We start from the raw sequence: 14,185 nt of genomic DNA on the forward strand, positions 1-14,185 counted from the left end.
ATACATTTATTAAAAGTAAAAAATTACCATTGGTATAATGCTATTAACTAAATTACAGACTCCATTAGGATTTCTCTGTATTTTCCACCGATTTTTTTTTTCCAGAATCCAGTTCAGGTTACCACATGACTAACTCATCTTACCTCCTTAGTTTCTCCAGTTTGTGACAGTTTCTCAGTTTTTCCTTGTTGTTCATTACCAAGATGCTTTTGTAGGTATTTTGTAGAATGGCCCTCAATATGGGTTTCTGTGGTTTCTCATGATGCAACTGAGGTAGAATATCACTTAAAGCTTTTTTCTCATATGTCAAGGAAACTTGATGCCAACATGATTTATTATTGGAGATTACTTTGACCCCATGGCTAAGTTAGCAACCGATAGATTTCTCCACTGGAAAACTGCCCTTTGTTTCTTTCCCTGCTCTATTCATTAGAAGCTTCTTGATACGTCTAGCTACCCTCAACCTCCACTACGGAGAGAGGAGTATCAAAGAATTTACAGGCATATGTTTAAACTACCATAGTACTTAATAAATATTTTGGGGAGATATTTTCAGGCTCTGAAGATACCCTGTTGACTTTTTATTTCTGCCATTTTTCTACATTCACCATTTGTAAAGAAGCTTTTTCCCTTCTTCATTAATTAATTTATTTGATATTTACATCAGCATGGGCACATGTATACTTATTTTATCTAATGGGTAATAATTCAGTATCATCATTGTTTATTTTGTTACTCAAGTTGTCCTAGGGTTGTCTCTGGAGATTTCTGAGGTTTCAGGTGAACTCTTGGATCACTTTGGCATGCCCTATCTATTTATCTATATATATTTATTTATTCATCAGCCCTTTCTTGCTTTCTAGCACGACAAGATGCTCCAGAAGCATTTGCATTTTTCCTATCCCAGCCCTAGAAGCAGTCATTTCTCCAAGGAGCTTTGATTGCAGAATCATGTTTAGAATTCATGATATAAGCAACAGTGGTGGTCATTGCTACAGTACTATCACTGCCTGCTTACTTTTCCTGGACAGAGAGAGAAAGTTACATGTATGTATGCACACATGTCTATATGTATTTATTTACATAATAAGCAAGAACTCAATCTCTCATTTCCAACTCTAATTCATCACCACAGGGCTCATCATTCTAGCCTCTCCCACTTGCTCGTTTGTAATTTCCTTTTTTGATGTAAAGAATATGGTCCCCATTCCATCGTGTAATGAACTATCTACATTTTATTTACTTACTTGTACAACTGTGGTAGTTGTAGTTTCCGAATGGCTAAGTTTACACTGTGAGATCAAAATTACCAACCAAAATAAAATGCTTATGTAACGTTCTTTCTGTCTTTAATTTTATGGTCTAGTCAAAACATTGTTCCCAAAGTTATTGTGAGCTCTTTCTTGTTTCTCTCACACACTTCAGTGAGATTAAATCCTACACTTAGATTTATTTGGCACAGTTTTCATTTCATCCTTGAATTTCCAAAAGCTTGGTTTTTATTTTATTATGAGCGCACTTAATTCACTCTTTATTTTGTATGATTTCTGAAATTTTGGAAAATGCATAGTGCCATTTGTACATCACTGGGGAACCACAGAAAACAATTGCATCACTCTAAATTTCCATTGTGTGCTCTCCAGTGGTCATAACTAAATGTCCCAGTAAACCACTGATTTTTTTTCTCATTTAGCAAAATGTCATATAAATGAAATTATATGATATATAGCCCTTTCGGTTTTGCTGCTTTCATTTGGCAAAATGAAATATAGATTTCATATTGTTGTATATGAATCAACAGTTTCTTTTCACTGCTGAGTAGTATTTCTTTGTATAGATATGTAGCAGCATGTTAACCTATTCATATGTTAAAAAGAATCCTGGTTATTTCTGATTTTTGGTAATTATAAAGCTTTTATAAAATTTACATACAAGTTTCAGGTTTGTATGCACAGACTTTTACAAATTCATCTAGGGTAAAAACTAAACATGTTATTTTTGGTTCACATGGTGAATATATGTTTAACTTCATAAGAAACTCTCACTTTCCAAAGTGGCTGTACATTCCGTCTTGTTGTCCCACCGGCAATGAAGGAGAGTTTCTGTTTCCTGTATCCTCACCAGCATTTGGTATTATCAATTTTTGTTTGTTTGCTTTGTTTTTGCTATTCTGTTATGTGTGTTGAGGTAACTCAATATGGTTTTGATTGTCATCTATTTATATTCTTTTCTTTAAGATTAACCTTTCCCATCTTAATTAGGTAGTTTGCTAATGATTGTTAAATGTTCTCTACATTTCTGGATACAAGTTCTTTATCTCAAATGTAATCTGTAAATATTTTCAACCAATCTGTTGTTTGTATTTTCATTTTTATTAGCATATATTTTGAAGAGCAAAATGTTTTAATTTTGATAAACTCTATTAAACATAAATAGAAAAACTATATTTATAAAACATATGGCTCATGCTTTTGCACTGTATCTAAGAATTCATTAGTAAGGTCATGCAATCCTCCTTCTATTAGAATTTTATAGCTTATGTTTCTGTTTAGGTCTATAACCAATTTTGAGTTAATTTTTATATTAGGCATGAAGTGTCTGCCAAGGTCCATTTATTTATTTTGCATATGGATGTTCAATTGCTTTAGCACCATTTGCTAAAAAGACTGTCTTTTCTATTTCTATCTTTGTAAAAAATCATTTGGCTAATTTTGTTGGTCTATTTCTAAGGTATTTATTCTGCTCCATTGATTTATGACTCAGTCCTTTCATTAATATTTTAGTCTTGAACGCTGTAGCTTTACAATAGCACTACACTGTGGTGGTGTCAGATCTCCCTCCAACATTTTTTTCTTTATAAAAATGGTTTGGTTACTCTGGTTCTTTTGCCTTTCCATATACATTTTGAATCTGCATGTTAATATTTACAGAAGTTAGTTGGGATTTTTGTTAGTATAAAAATCAATTTGGTAAGAATTGGCCTCTTAAATATTAAGTGTTTCAAACGCATAATGAACCCTGCGTAGCTCTCCATTTATTTAGATTGTCTTTGACTTTTTCCATCAGGTTTATTTCATTTTCAGCATACAGATTCTGCACACATTCTATTATATTTAATTACACCAAAGCATTTCATTTTAAGTGCTATTATAAATCATATAACCCCCATCCCATCTACCTTAAGATTCTCTCTCTTTCTCTCCTCTGTGTGTGTGTCTTTGATTGCCTGTTTGCTTTACTTTCAACAGTTTGAATTGATATATGTAGATGTGTTTTCTTGGAATTTGCCCTGCTTGTTGTTCTTTCAGCTTTTTGAATCTGTGGCTTGGTGTCTGTCACTAATTTTAGAAAATTCTTAGGCACATTTTAAAAAATATTTCTTCTGCTCATTATTTCTTCTCCCTTTGATATTCTAATTGCACATGTGTTAGACCAGATGATATTGTCTCATAGCTTTTTGTTGCTCTATTCTCTTTTTTCCCATTCTTTTATCTCTTTGTATTTCATTTGTGGCAACCTCTGTTAACCAATCTACAAGTCCTCTGATTATTTTCCTCAGGCTGGGTTGATTTTACAGTAATACCTCATACCTCATTTTATTAGGCTTTGCCTTCTTAGACGCTACCAATGTTTCATTTTTTACAAATAGAAGATTTGTGATAACCGTCTATTCAGAAAGTCTATCAACATCCTTTTTCCAAGAGTATGTGCTCAGTCCACATTTCTGTGTCACATTTTGATAATTCTTGCAATATTTCAAACTTTTTCATTATTACTATATCCGTTATAGCAATCTGCGATCTTTCATGTTACTGTTGTAATTGTTTTGGGGCACTACAAACTGAGCCCATATTAGATGGTAAAGTTAATTGATTAATGTGTGTTCTAACTACTCAACCAACCAGCCATTCCTCTGTCCCTCTTTCTCTCTCCAGGCTTCCCTATTCCCTGAGACACATTATTGAAATGAGGCCAATTACTAACCCTAAAATCTTCTCTGAGTGTGAAGGTAAAAGGAAGATTCACATGTCTCTCACTTTAAATCAAAAGCTAGAAATGATTAAGCTAAGTATGAAAGGCATGCCAAAAGCCAAGATAAACCAAAAGCTAGGACTTTTGCACCAAACACAGAGCCAACTTGTGAATTCACAGGAAAAGTTCTTGAAAAAAATTAAAAGTGCTGCTACAAAGAACACATGAATAATAAGAAAACCAGAAGCCTTATTGCAGTCATGGAGAATATTTTTATTATCTGGATAGATCAAAGCAGCCACAACATTCCCTTAAGCCAAATCCAAATCTAGAAGAAGGCCCTAACTCTTTTCAATTCTGTGAAGGCTGAGAAAGGTGAGGAAAATGGAGAAAACCAGTTTGAAGCTAGCAAAGGTTTATTCATCAGATTCAAGGAAAGAAGCCATCTCCGTAACATGAAAAGACAAGGTGAAGCATCAAGTACTGAAGTAGAATCTACAGCAACTTATCCGGAAGATTTAGCTAAGATTATTGGTGAAGGTGGCTACAGTAAACAACAGATTTTTAGTGTAGACACAATGCCTTGCATTAGAAAACAGTGCCATTTAAGACGTCATAAGAAGAAAAGAGATGGAAATGCCTGACTTTAAACCTTCCAAGAACAGGGCGATTCACTTGATGGGAGCTAACATTCCTGGTTACCTTAAGTTGAATCCAATGCTCGTTTACTCTTCTGAAAATCCCAAGACCCTTATAGTTACTAAATCTCTGCCTGTGCTCTAGCAAAGGAACAAAACAGCATGGATGACAGTACTTGGAATAAGGTCAAAATATCAACACTAACCAGAGTTAAAAAGTTGATTTCAACCTTCATGGATGATGCTGAAGAGTTTAAGACTTCAGTGGAAGAAGTAACTACAAACGTGGTGGGAATATCAAGATAACAAGAATTAGAATTGGAGCCTGAAGATGTAACCAAATTACTGAGATTTCATAATAAACATTGAACAGACGAGGAATGTCTTCTTCTGCATGAGCAAAGAAAGTGATTTCTTCAGATGGAAGCTTCTCCCGTGAAGATGCTACGAACATTTTGGAAATGACAAGCAATGATTTAGAATATTCCATAAACTTAGTTGATAAAGCAGCAGCAGGATTTAAAAGAATTGACTCGGGCCGGGGGCGGTGGCTCACGCCTGTAATCCCAGCACTTTGGGAGGCTGAGGCGGGTGGATCACGAGGTCAAGAGATTGAGACCATCCTGGTCAACATGGTGAAACCCCGTCTCTACTAAAAAATACAAAAAATGAGCTGGGCATCATGGCACGTGCCTATAATCCCAGCTAATCAAGAGGCTGAGGCAGGAGAATTGCCTGAGCCCAGGAGGCGGAGGTTGCGGTGAGCCGAGATCGCACCATTGCACTCCAGCCTGGGTAACAAGAGCGAAACTCCGTCTTTAAAAAAAAAAAAAAAAGGGGGGGTTGACTTCAGTTTGGAAAGAAGTTCTATTGTGGGTAAAATGTTGTCAAACAGCACTGTGCGCTACAGAGAAATCTTCCATGAAATCAAGAGTCAATCAACGTGGCAAAGTTCACTGTAGTCTTAACAAGTTACTACAACCACCCAGCCTTCAATAACCAGCACCCTATTCTGTCAGCAGCCATCAACATTGAGGCAAGACATTCCACCAGCAAAAAGATTATGGCTTGCTGAAGACTCAAAAGTTCAATAGCATATTTTAGCAATTATATCGTTGCTAAATGTAGAAAACATGCTTTTAGACAAATGCTATTGCACAATTAATATACTACAGTATAGTGTAAATATAACATTTATATGCACTGGGAAACCAAAAAAATTATGTTACTCACTTTATTGCAATATTCACTTTATTGTAGTGGTCTGGAACTGAACGCACAATATCTCCAAAGTTTGCCTGTACTACTGAGCCTGTCAAAGATGGGCTTCTTTTTATCTGTTACGATATTTTCAATGCCTAGTATTTCCATTTTTTTCTTATAGTTTCAATCTCTCTACTGAAATTTCTGTCTAATCTTCCATGTTTTCTACATCTTCTATTAGCCTTTAATATGTTAATTTTAGTTATTTTCAATTATTGATAGTCTTAGCATATGTCTAATATTTGAGACTGGTTTTGATGATTATGTTTTCTCTGTAGGCTTTGTTGTTGAAAGGCAGACCTGTGATACAGGATAGTAAATACCATGGTAGATCTTTTTTGTTTGAAAATAAATACACCTTACCTGTTGCTCGGCCTTATTTTGTTGTGTTTGATCTAGTTGAGATTTGGAACAGGCTGACACTTGTTTGTGTTGTTACCTCAGCACACCAAAACCTCCAACTTCCTTCAGTGATAACTTTTGTTCATAGCACTGGATAATTTACCAAAGGCTTATTTTCTGTATAAATGTTTCCTGATTGACCTTGTTTCCCCACTGACTTTAGATCTCCACTTTGTGCTGCTCAGAAGAAAAGATTGTTTCTCTCTTGCTGCTCTTCCAGCTATCTCCTGTTATTTTCACTGGTATCTTGTGAGCATTTTGTTTGGGGACAAATGAGCAGGAGTCATCCTCTGAGGTTTTCATTGAGTCATAGTCCTAGACAGTTACTACAAACATGGGTATCAGGTAAAAGGCCTTCATAGATATACATGCCCCACCTCCAGACATAATGATTGGCTAAATATTCTCCACTTCCATAAGAAAAAATATTTTCTTCTTGTTCTCTTCCCAGAATTGCAGTGTTTCACTCACCGCCCAGCTAGCACCATGAGGGAGGCTTTCACAGTATTCTCAACAGTATTCCCTGTGAACTCCTGGTATGTTTGCTAGAGGAAAAACTTGTAAGAGAGTATAAACTTAACATTTGCCAGTGTTTTGTGGTGGCTTCCAATTTTTATGCTTAACTATACTCAGACATTAGCAATTCTTTAAAAACTTCTCTGTCTCTGTGGACCAACTTAAATGACATTCAGCAACTTACGTCTCAGGTAAGCCAATTCCTGGATTTTGTTCCTTCCTGAGTGCAGATTTGTCACTCTGGATTTCCTTTGTTTGGCCCTGCAACAGTCATTGTCTTATGGTAAGAGGAATCCATTTTGAAAGATTTAAAAAAAACAAAAACTTTTTTCTGACTGTGAAGAAGGGAGAAACACTATCCAATTCTCCTTATTTCTTAGATGACATAAGAACCCAGAAGCTATTTTTTATGTAAATGTCTAATCATTGTCGTTGAAATAAATATATTTTCCAATACTACATTTTAAATAAAGCCATTTTCTCTGGAAAGTCATCCTGTCCAGTAGCTGTGTGAAATAGGAGATTATAATAAATCATGGAGTAAATTAGAAAATAATGCTAAATTTTAAGCATCTGTTTCCATTTCTACGTGATTATTGTAATCAACTTTAAGAATAGAATGCTTATAAAATAATAAAATATCAAAATAATAAATCATGTCCTTTTTATTAATTGTATAACTCATAACAATAATTTCAAAAGCAATAAATTTGTTTAGATGGAACTAGCAATAGTAATTTTGCACATCAATTTTATATTCCATATTTGGTATAGAGCAATTTGTCAACAATGGTTGTCTGTATCAGGATAATAGGCCATATAATAAATCAAGGTATAGCTGGGCACAGTGGCTCACACCTGTAATCCCAGCACTTTCAGAGGCTGAGGCAGGAAGATCACCTGAGGCAGAAAGTTCAATACCAACCTGACAACATGGAGAAACCTTGTCTCAACTAAAAATTAAAAAAAAAATTAGCTGGGCATGATGACACATGCCTGTAATCCCAATTACTCAAGAGGCTGGGGCAGAAGAATCACTTGAACCTGGGAGGCAGAGGTTGTGGTGAGCCAAGACCACACCATTGCACTCTAGTCTGGGCAACAAGAGTGAGACTCCATCTCAAAAATGAATAAATAAATAATCAAGGTGTAAAATTAATAACACTGTAAAATTCACAGAGATTAACAATATAACTCATCTTGAATAATATATGTTCATATCAGGGGGATATGTCACTGTAGGTTAAAATCATCAGCAAGACACTGAGAGATATCCCCACTGATTCTACCAGTGAATTAAATTTATATATATACACACACACACACACACACACACATATACACTATGGATTAGATAGATAGATAGATAAAGAGATAGAGAGATTGATCTAAATATTAGTTTATCTGGTTGATTATATGGTTTATACTCAATTTGAACACATAGTAATCTAAATAAGCTTATATTTCCCTTTTCTTACATAATTCAAAGTGCAAGAAAGAGTCCTAAAAATACTAAACTCTGTCATTTCTATTCTCAAACTTGAGCAGTCAACAATCTTATCTTAAAAGTCTAAGAGACACCACAAACACTATCAGCCCACATCTGCCCCACTCAGAGGCCAGGAGACTCGCCCACACATACCACTGCAAGCACCACTGATACCAGTACATCCATGTCATGTGCCAGTGGAATGGCATGTCAGTCTCATTGTGAACACATCTAGCATCCATGCAGCCCAGTTAGAGTCCTAGAAACTGGTCCATTCACCCCACTGTGAACACTGCTAATGCCCATGTGCCCGACTCAGAGACCTAGGGACTAGGATTCCTCCCCTACTGTGGACACAACTGGAACCCATGTGACCTTCTAGGGTGGCTGAAGACTGACCTGCCATTGCCACCACTGGTACCCATGCACCCCCCCAGGACCTAAAGATTGGCCCATTCAGGGGAAGCAGTCACCAGTGCTGATGTTTCCCTCACATCACCTTGGTGTGGGAGGACTGGCCTGCTCCATTATCCATTCTCCATTCCCCAGCAAACCCTCATTACGTCTTCCACAAACAGCCACAGCCTAATCCACCTCGTTGCTTGCAGACACCAATGACATTGATTATAGCAGAAGTAATCATATAGAGACTACACTAAAAATATTCATCTAGAATCAAAACAAAGCATCCTACCCAACTAACAGAATAGATAGATCTACAGGAATAATACTTTTCTTGTAAAAACTACTCCATAAAACTGGAAGAAGGGAGAGCTACATCCGATGTACAGACAACAATGTAAGCATACAAGAAACATGAAAAAGCAAGGAAACATGACAACTCCAAAGGAGGACAATAATTCTTTAATGACAGACCACAAGAAAAGAAAATATGTAGGATACCTGAAAAACAATTCAAAATAATGACCTTAAAGAAACTAGTGAGGTAAAGAAAATCACCGATAAGTACTATAAAGAAATAAGGAAAACAATTCATGATCTGAATGAGAAACAATTCAACAGAAATATAGATATTATTGTAAAGAATCAAAAAAGAAATTCTGGAACTAGAGAATTCAATGAATGATTTTTTAAAAATATCAAACCTAAACTAACATACTAGACCAAGTAGAAGAAAGAATTTCTGAACTTGAAGACAGCTCTTCTGAAAGAACACAGTCAGACAAAAAAATAGTAAGTAGAAGAAAAAAGGAAAAAAAAAAAGGAAGAAAGCCTACATGACATATAGAACAACATCAAACAAGCAAATAGGTGATTTTTGGGAGCTCCAGAAGAAGAAAAGATGTAAAAGAAGCATGGAAAATCTATTCAATTAAATAACTAAAAATTTCCCAAGTTCTACAAAAAGTATTGAAATCCAGATAAAGAAAGCTCAAAGATCCCCAAATATTATAGATTCTACAGCAAAACTGTTCTCTCACAAGGCACATTTTAGTCCAACTGTCCAAAGTCAAAGACAAAGAAAGACTTCTAAAAATAGAAAAAGTGTGAAGTCACATGTAAACGAATTCTCATCAGACTAACAGCAGATTTCTCAGCCAAAAAGTTACAGGCCATGGGCTGGGCACAGTGGCTTATGTCTGTAATCCCAGTACTTTGGGAGGCCAAGGTGGGTGGATCATGAAGTCAGGAGTCTAGCCTGGCCAATATGGTGACACCCCATCTCTACTAAACATAAAATATTAGCTGGGCATAGTGGCACACACCTGTAGTCCTAGCTACTCAGGAGGCTGAGGCAGAAGAATCCTTTGAACCTGGGAAGTGGAGGAAGTTTCATTGAGTGGAGATCATACCATTGTACTCCGACCTGGTAACAGAGCAAGAGTTCATCTCAAAAAAAAAAAAAAAAAAAAAAGAGTGAGAGAATGGAATGATGTATTCAAACTCTGAAACAACACTATTTCCAGCAAAGCTATACTTAAATTTAAAAAAAAAAAAAATAGGTGTTTCCCAAACAAACAAAAATGGAGGAAATTTGTCAAAAATGGACTGGTCTTAAAATAAATGCTTAAGGGAGTCCTATACTTGAATGCAACAGATGGCACACTACAGTATTACACTCAGGAAAATACACTGAAGTATGCAACTCAAAGAGCAGATGCACTAATGAGAAAGAGAAAAAAGTCAAATGTTATCATCACAGAAAGCCACCAAGTCACAAAGACAAGCAATACGAGACTTAGAAAGGAAGAAAAGATATGCAAAATAATCAGAAAACAATTTACAAAAATTACAGGAGTATGTTCTTATTTATCAACAACAACCTTGAATGTAAACAGTTTAAATTTCTCAACTAAAAGATTTAGACCACTTAAATAAATTTTGAAAAGATAAGACTCAACTTCACTTCCATCTAAAGGCATGCATAGCTTGAAAGTGAAGGGTGGGAAAAGATAATCCATGCTACTGGAAACCAAAGGCATACAGAAGTGCCTATATTTATATCATATGAAGTAGACCTTAAGACAAAAATCATTTTTAAAAGATGCAAATAAGGTCATTATATAATGATAAAGGAATACATTCACCAATTTCTAACAATCAGAAATAGTATACATGAAGTGCCCAGGTATCTATAGCAAATATTACTAGAGATAAAAGGAGAGACAGACCACAAAAAATAAAAATAGTGACTGTAACACCCCACTTTCATTATAGTACACGTTATCTAGACAAAAAATTTAAAAAATACACACATAAACTGCACTGTAGACCAAATGGAACTAACAGAAATTTACAGAACATTTTATCTGAAAGCTGAGAATACACATTCTCATGAGCACATAAAACATTCTCCAGCATAGACTTCATGTTGAGCCATAAAACTAGTCTCAAGAAATTTTTTTAAAAGTAGAAATTATGTCATGTAATTTTTCCGACCACAATGGAATAAAAATAGAAATTGATGTTGGGAGACCGAGATGGGTGAATCACGAGGTCGAGAAATCGAGACCATCCTGGTCAACATGGTGAAACCCCGTCTCTACTAAAAATACAAAAAATTAGCTGGGCATGGTGGCGCGTGCCTATAATCCCAGCTACTCAGGAGGCTGAGACAGGAGAATTGCCTGAACCCAGGAGGTGGAGGTTGCGGTGAGCCAAGATCCTGCCATTGCACTCCAGCCTGGGTAACAAGAGCGAAACTCCATCTCAAAAAAAAAAAAAAAAAAATAGAAATTGATGATAAGAGGAACATCGGAAACTGTATTAATACATGGAAACATGCTCCTGAATCATCACTGGGTCAGTGAAGAAATTAAGAAGAAAATTTTAAAATTTCTTGATACAAATGAAAAATTGAAACAAAACATATTAAAATTTATGGGATTCAGCAAAAGCAGCACTGAGAGGTAAGTTTGGAACCATAAATAACCACATCAAAACAGCAGAAAGACTGTAAATAAACAACTTTGCACAACAAAAGCAAGAGGAAACCAAACCTAAAATTAGATGAAGAAAATAAATAATAAAAAATGGAGTAGGACTAAATAAAATATGGTCCCCAAAATAAAAAAGATCCACAAAATAAAAAGTTGCATTTTTGAAAAGAAAATAAAATTGGCCAACTATTAGCTAGACTAAGAAAAAAAGAGATAATTCCCCAAGAATTAAAATTAGAAACAAAAAAGAGACATTACATCTAATACTACAGAAATACAAATGGTCAACAGAGACTGTTATGAACATCTATACACCAATGAATAGGAAAACTTACAGGAAATGGAGAAATTCCTGGAATATAACCTGCCAAGATTTAATCATAAAGACACAGAAAACTTGAGCAGACCAATAGTAACTAGTAAGATTGAATCTGTAATAAAAAGCCTCTCAACAAAGAAAAGCACAGCACTGAATAGCTTTGCTGCTGAATTTTGCTAATCCTTTAAAGAAGAACTCATATCAATTCTTCTCAAATTATTTTAAAAATTCAAGAGGGAGGAATTCTTCCTGACTCATTCTATGATGCAAATATTACCCACAAGCCAAAATCAGACAAAGATACAACAAAAATTGAAAACCCTATAGGCCAACATCCCTGATGACCACAAGTACAAATTTCCTTAAAAATACACCAGCAAAACAAATTCAACAACACTCAAAAAGATAATACACCATGATTAAGTGGAATTTATCTCAGGGATGCAAGGTTGGTTCAACATATGCAGAATAATAAATGTGATACTCCTCATCAACAAAAATAAATGACAAAAACCTTGTTATTATCTTAATAGATGCAGAAAAAGCATTTGATAAAATTCCCCATTGCTTCATGATAAAAATTCTCAAAAACTCTGTATAGAAGGAACATGCCTCAAAACAATAGAGACCATTGTATTAGTCCATTCTCGCACTGCTATAAAGAAATACTCGAGACTAGGTAATTCTAAAGGAAAGAAGTTTAATTGACTTACAGTTTTGCATGGCTGGGAAGACCTCAGGAAACTTAACAATTATAGTGGAAAGGAAGCAGGCATATTTTACATGGTGGTAGGCAAGAGAAGAGTGAGCAAAGGAGGAACTTGCCAAACACTTATAAAACCATCAGATCTCATGAGAACTCACTCACTTTCATTAGAACAGCATGGGGAAAATCACCCCTGTGATCCAATCACCTCCTACCAGGTTCCTCCCTCAACACTTAGGGATTACAATTCAAGATGAGAGTTGGGTGGGGACACAAAGCCTAACCATATCTACCATGTATGACAAACCCACAGTGAACATCATACTACATGGGAAAGTACAGTGAACGACATACTACAATTGGAAACCTTTCCTCTAAGATCTACGAGAAGACAGGGATGCCCTCTTTCATCACTTTTGTTTTACACAGTACTGGGAGTCAGCCAGGCAAGAGGAAGAAATAAGGGACATCCAGATTCGAAAGGAAGAAGTTAAATTGTTCTTGTTTGGAGAAGAAATAATCTTCATTTAGAAATAATCTTACATTTAGAAAACGCTAGACTCTACAAAACAAACAAACAAAATCTATTAGAATTGGTAATCAAATTCAGTTAAGTTGCAGGATACAAAATCAATGTACAAAAATCAGTAGCACTTCTATAAGTCAGTTTTGAACTACCTGAAAAAATAATCAAGCAGTTCATTTAAAAGTATTTACAAATATCTATACATAAATATAACCAAAGAAATGCAAGTTATCTACAATAAAAACTATAAAACCCTGATGAAATAAATTGACAAGGACATAAAAATGAAGGGATAATTTATGTTCATTGACTAGCAGAATTAATTTTGTTTAAATGTCAATATTTCCTAATTTGTTCTAAAGATTTAATGCAATCATTACTAAAATACCAATGACATTCTTCCGGAAATAGGAAAAACACTCTTAAAATTTGTATGGAACCATAAAAAATTCCAAATAACCAAAGTAATCCCGAGCATAAAGAACAAAGCTGGAGGCATCACACTACTTGATTTCAAAATATACTACAAAACTATAGTAACCAAAACAGCATGGTACTTGCATATATGCAGCCAACAAACATATGAAAAAATGCTCATCATCACTGCTCATTAGAGAAAAGCAAATCAAAACTACATTGAGATACTATCCCATGCCAGTTAGAATGATGGTCATTAAAAAATCTGGAGACAACAGATGCTGGAGAGGATGTGGAGAAATAGGAACACTTTTGCACTGTTGGTGGAGTGTAAATTAGTTCAACCATTGTGGAAGACAGTGTGGCAATTCCTCAAGGTTCTAGAAATATAAATACCATTTGACCCAGTAATCCTATTACTGTGTATATACCCAAAGGATTATAAATTGTTCTGTTATAAAGACACATGCACATGTATGTTCATTGTGGCACTGTTCACAATAGCAAAGACTTTGAACCAACCCAAATGCCCATTA

This window comes from Callithrix jacchus, chromosome 3 (genome assembly GCF_049354715.1).
Source record: "Callithrix jacchus isolate 240 chromosome 3, calJac240_pri, whole genome shotgun sequence".
NCBI classification, from domain to species: domain Eukaryota; kingdom Metazoa; phylum Chordata; class Mammalia; order Primates; family Cebidae; genus Callithrix; species Callithrix jacchus.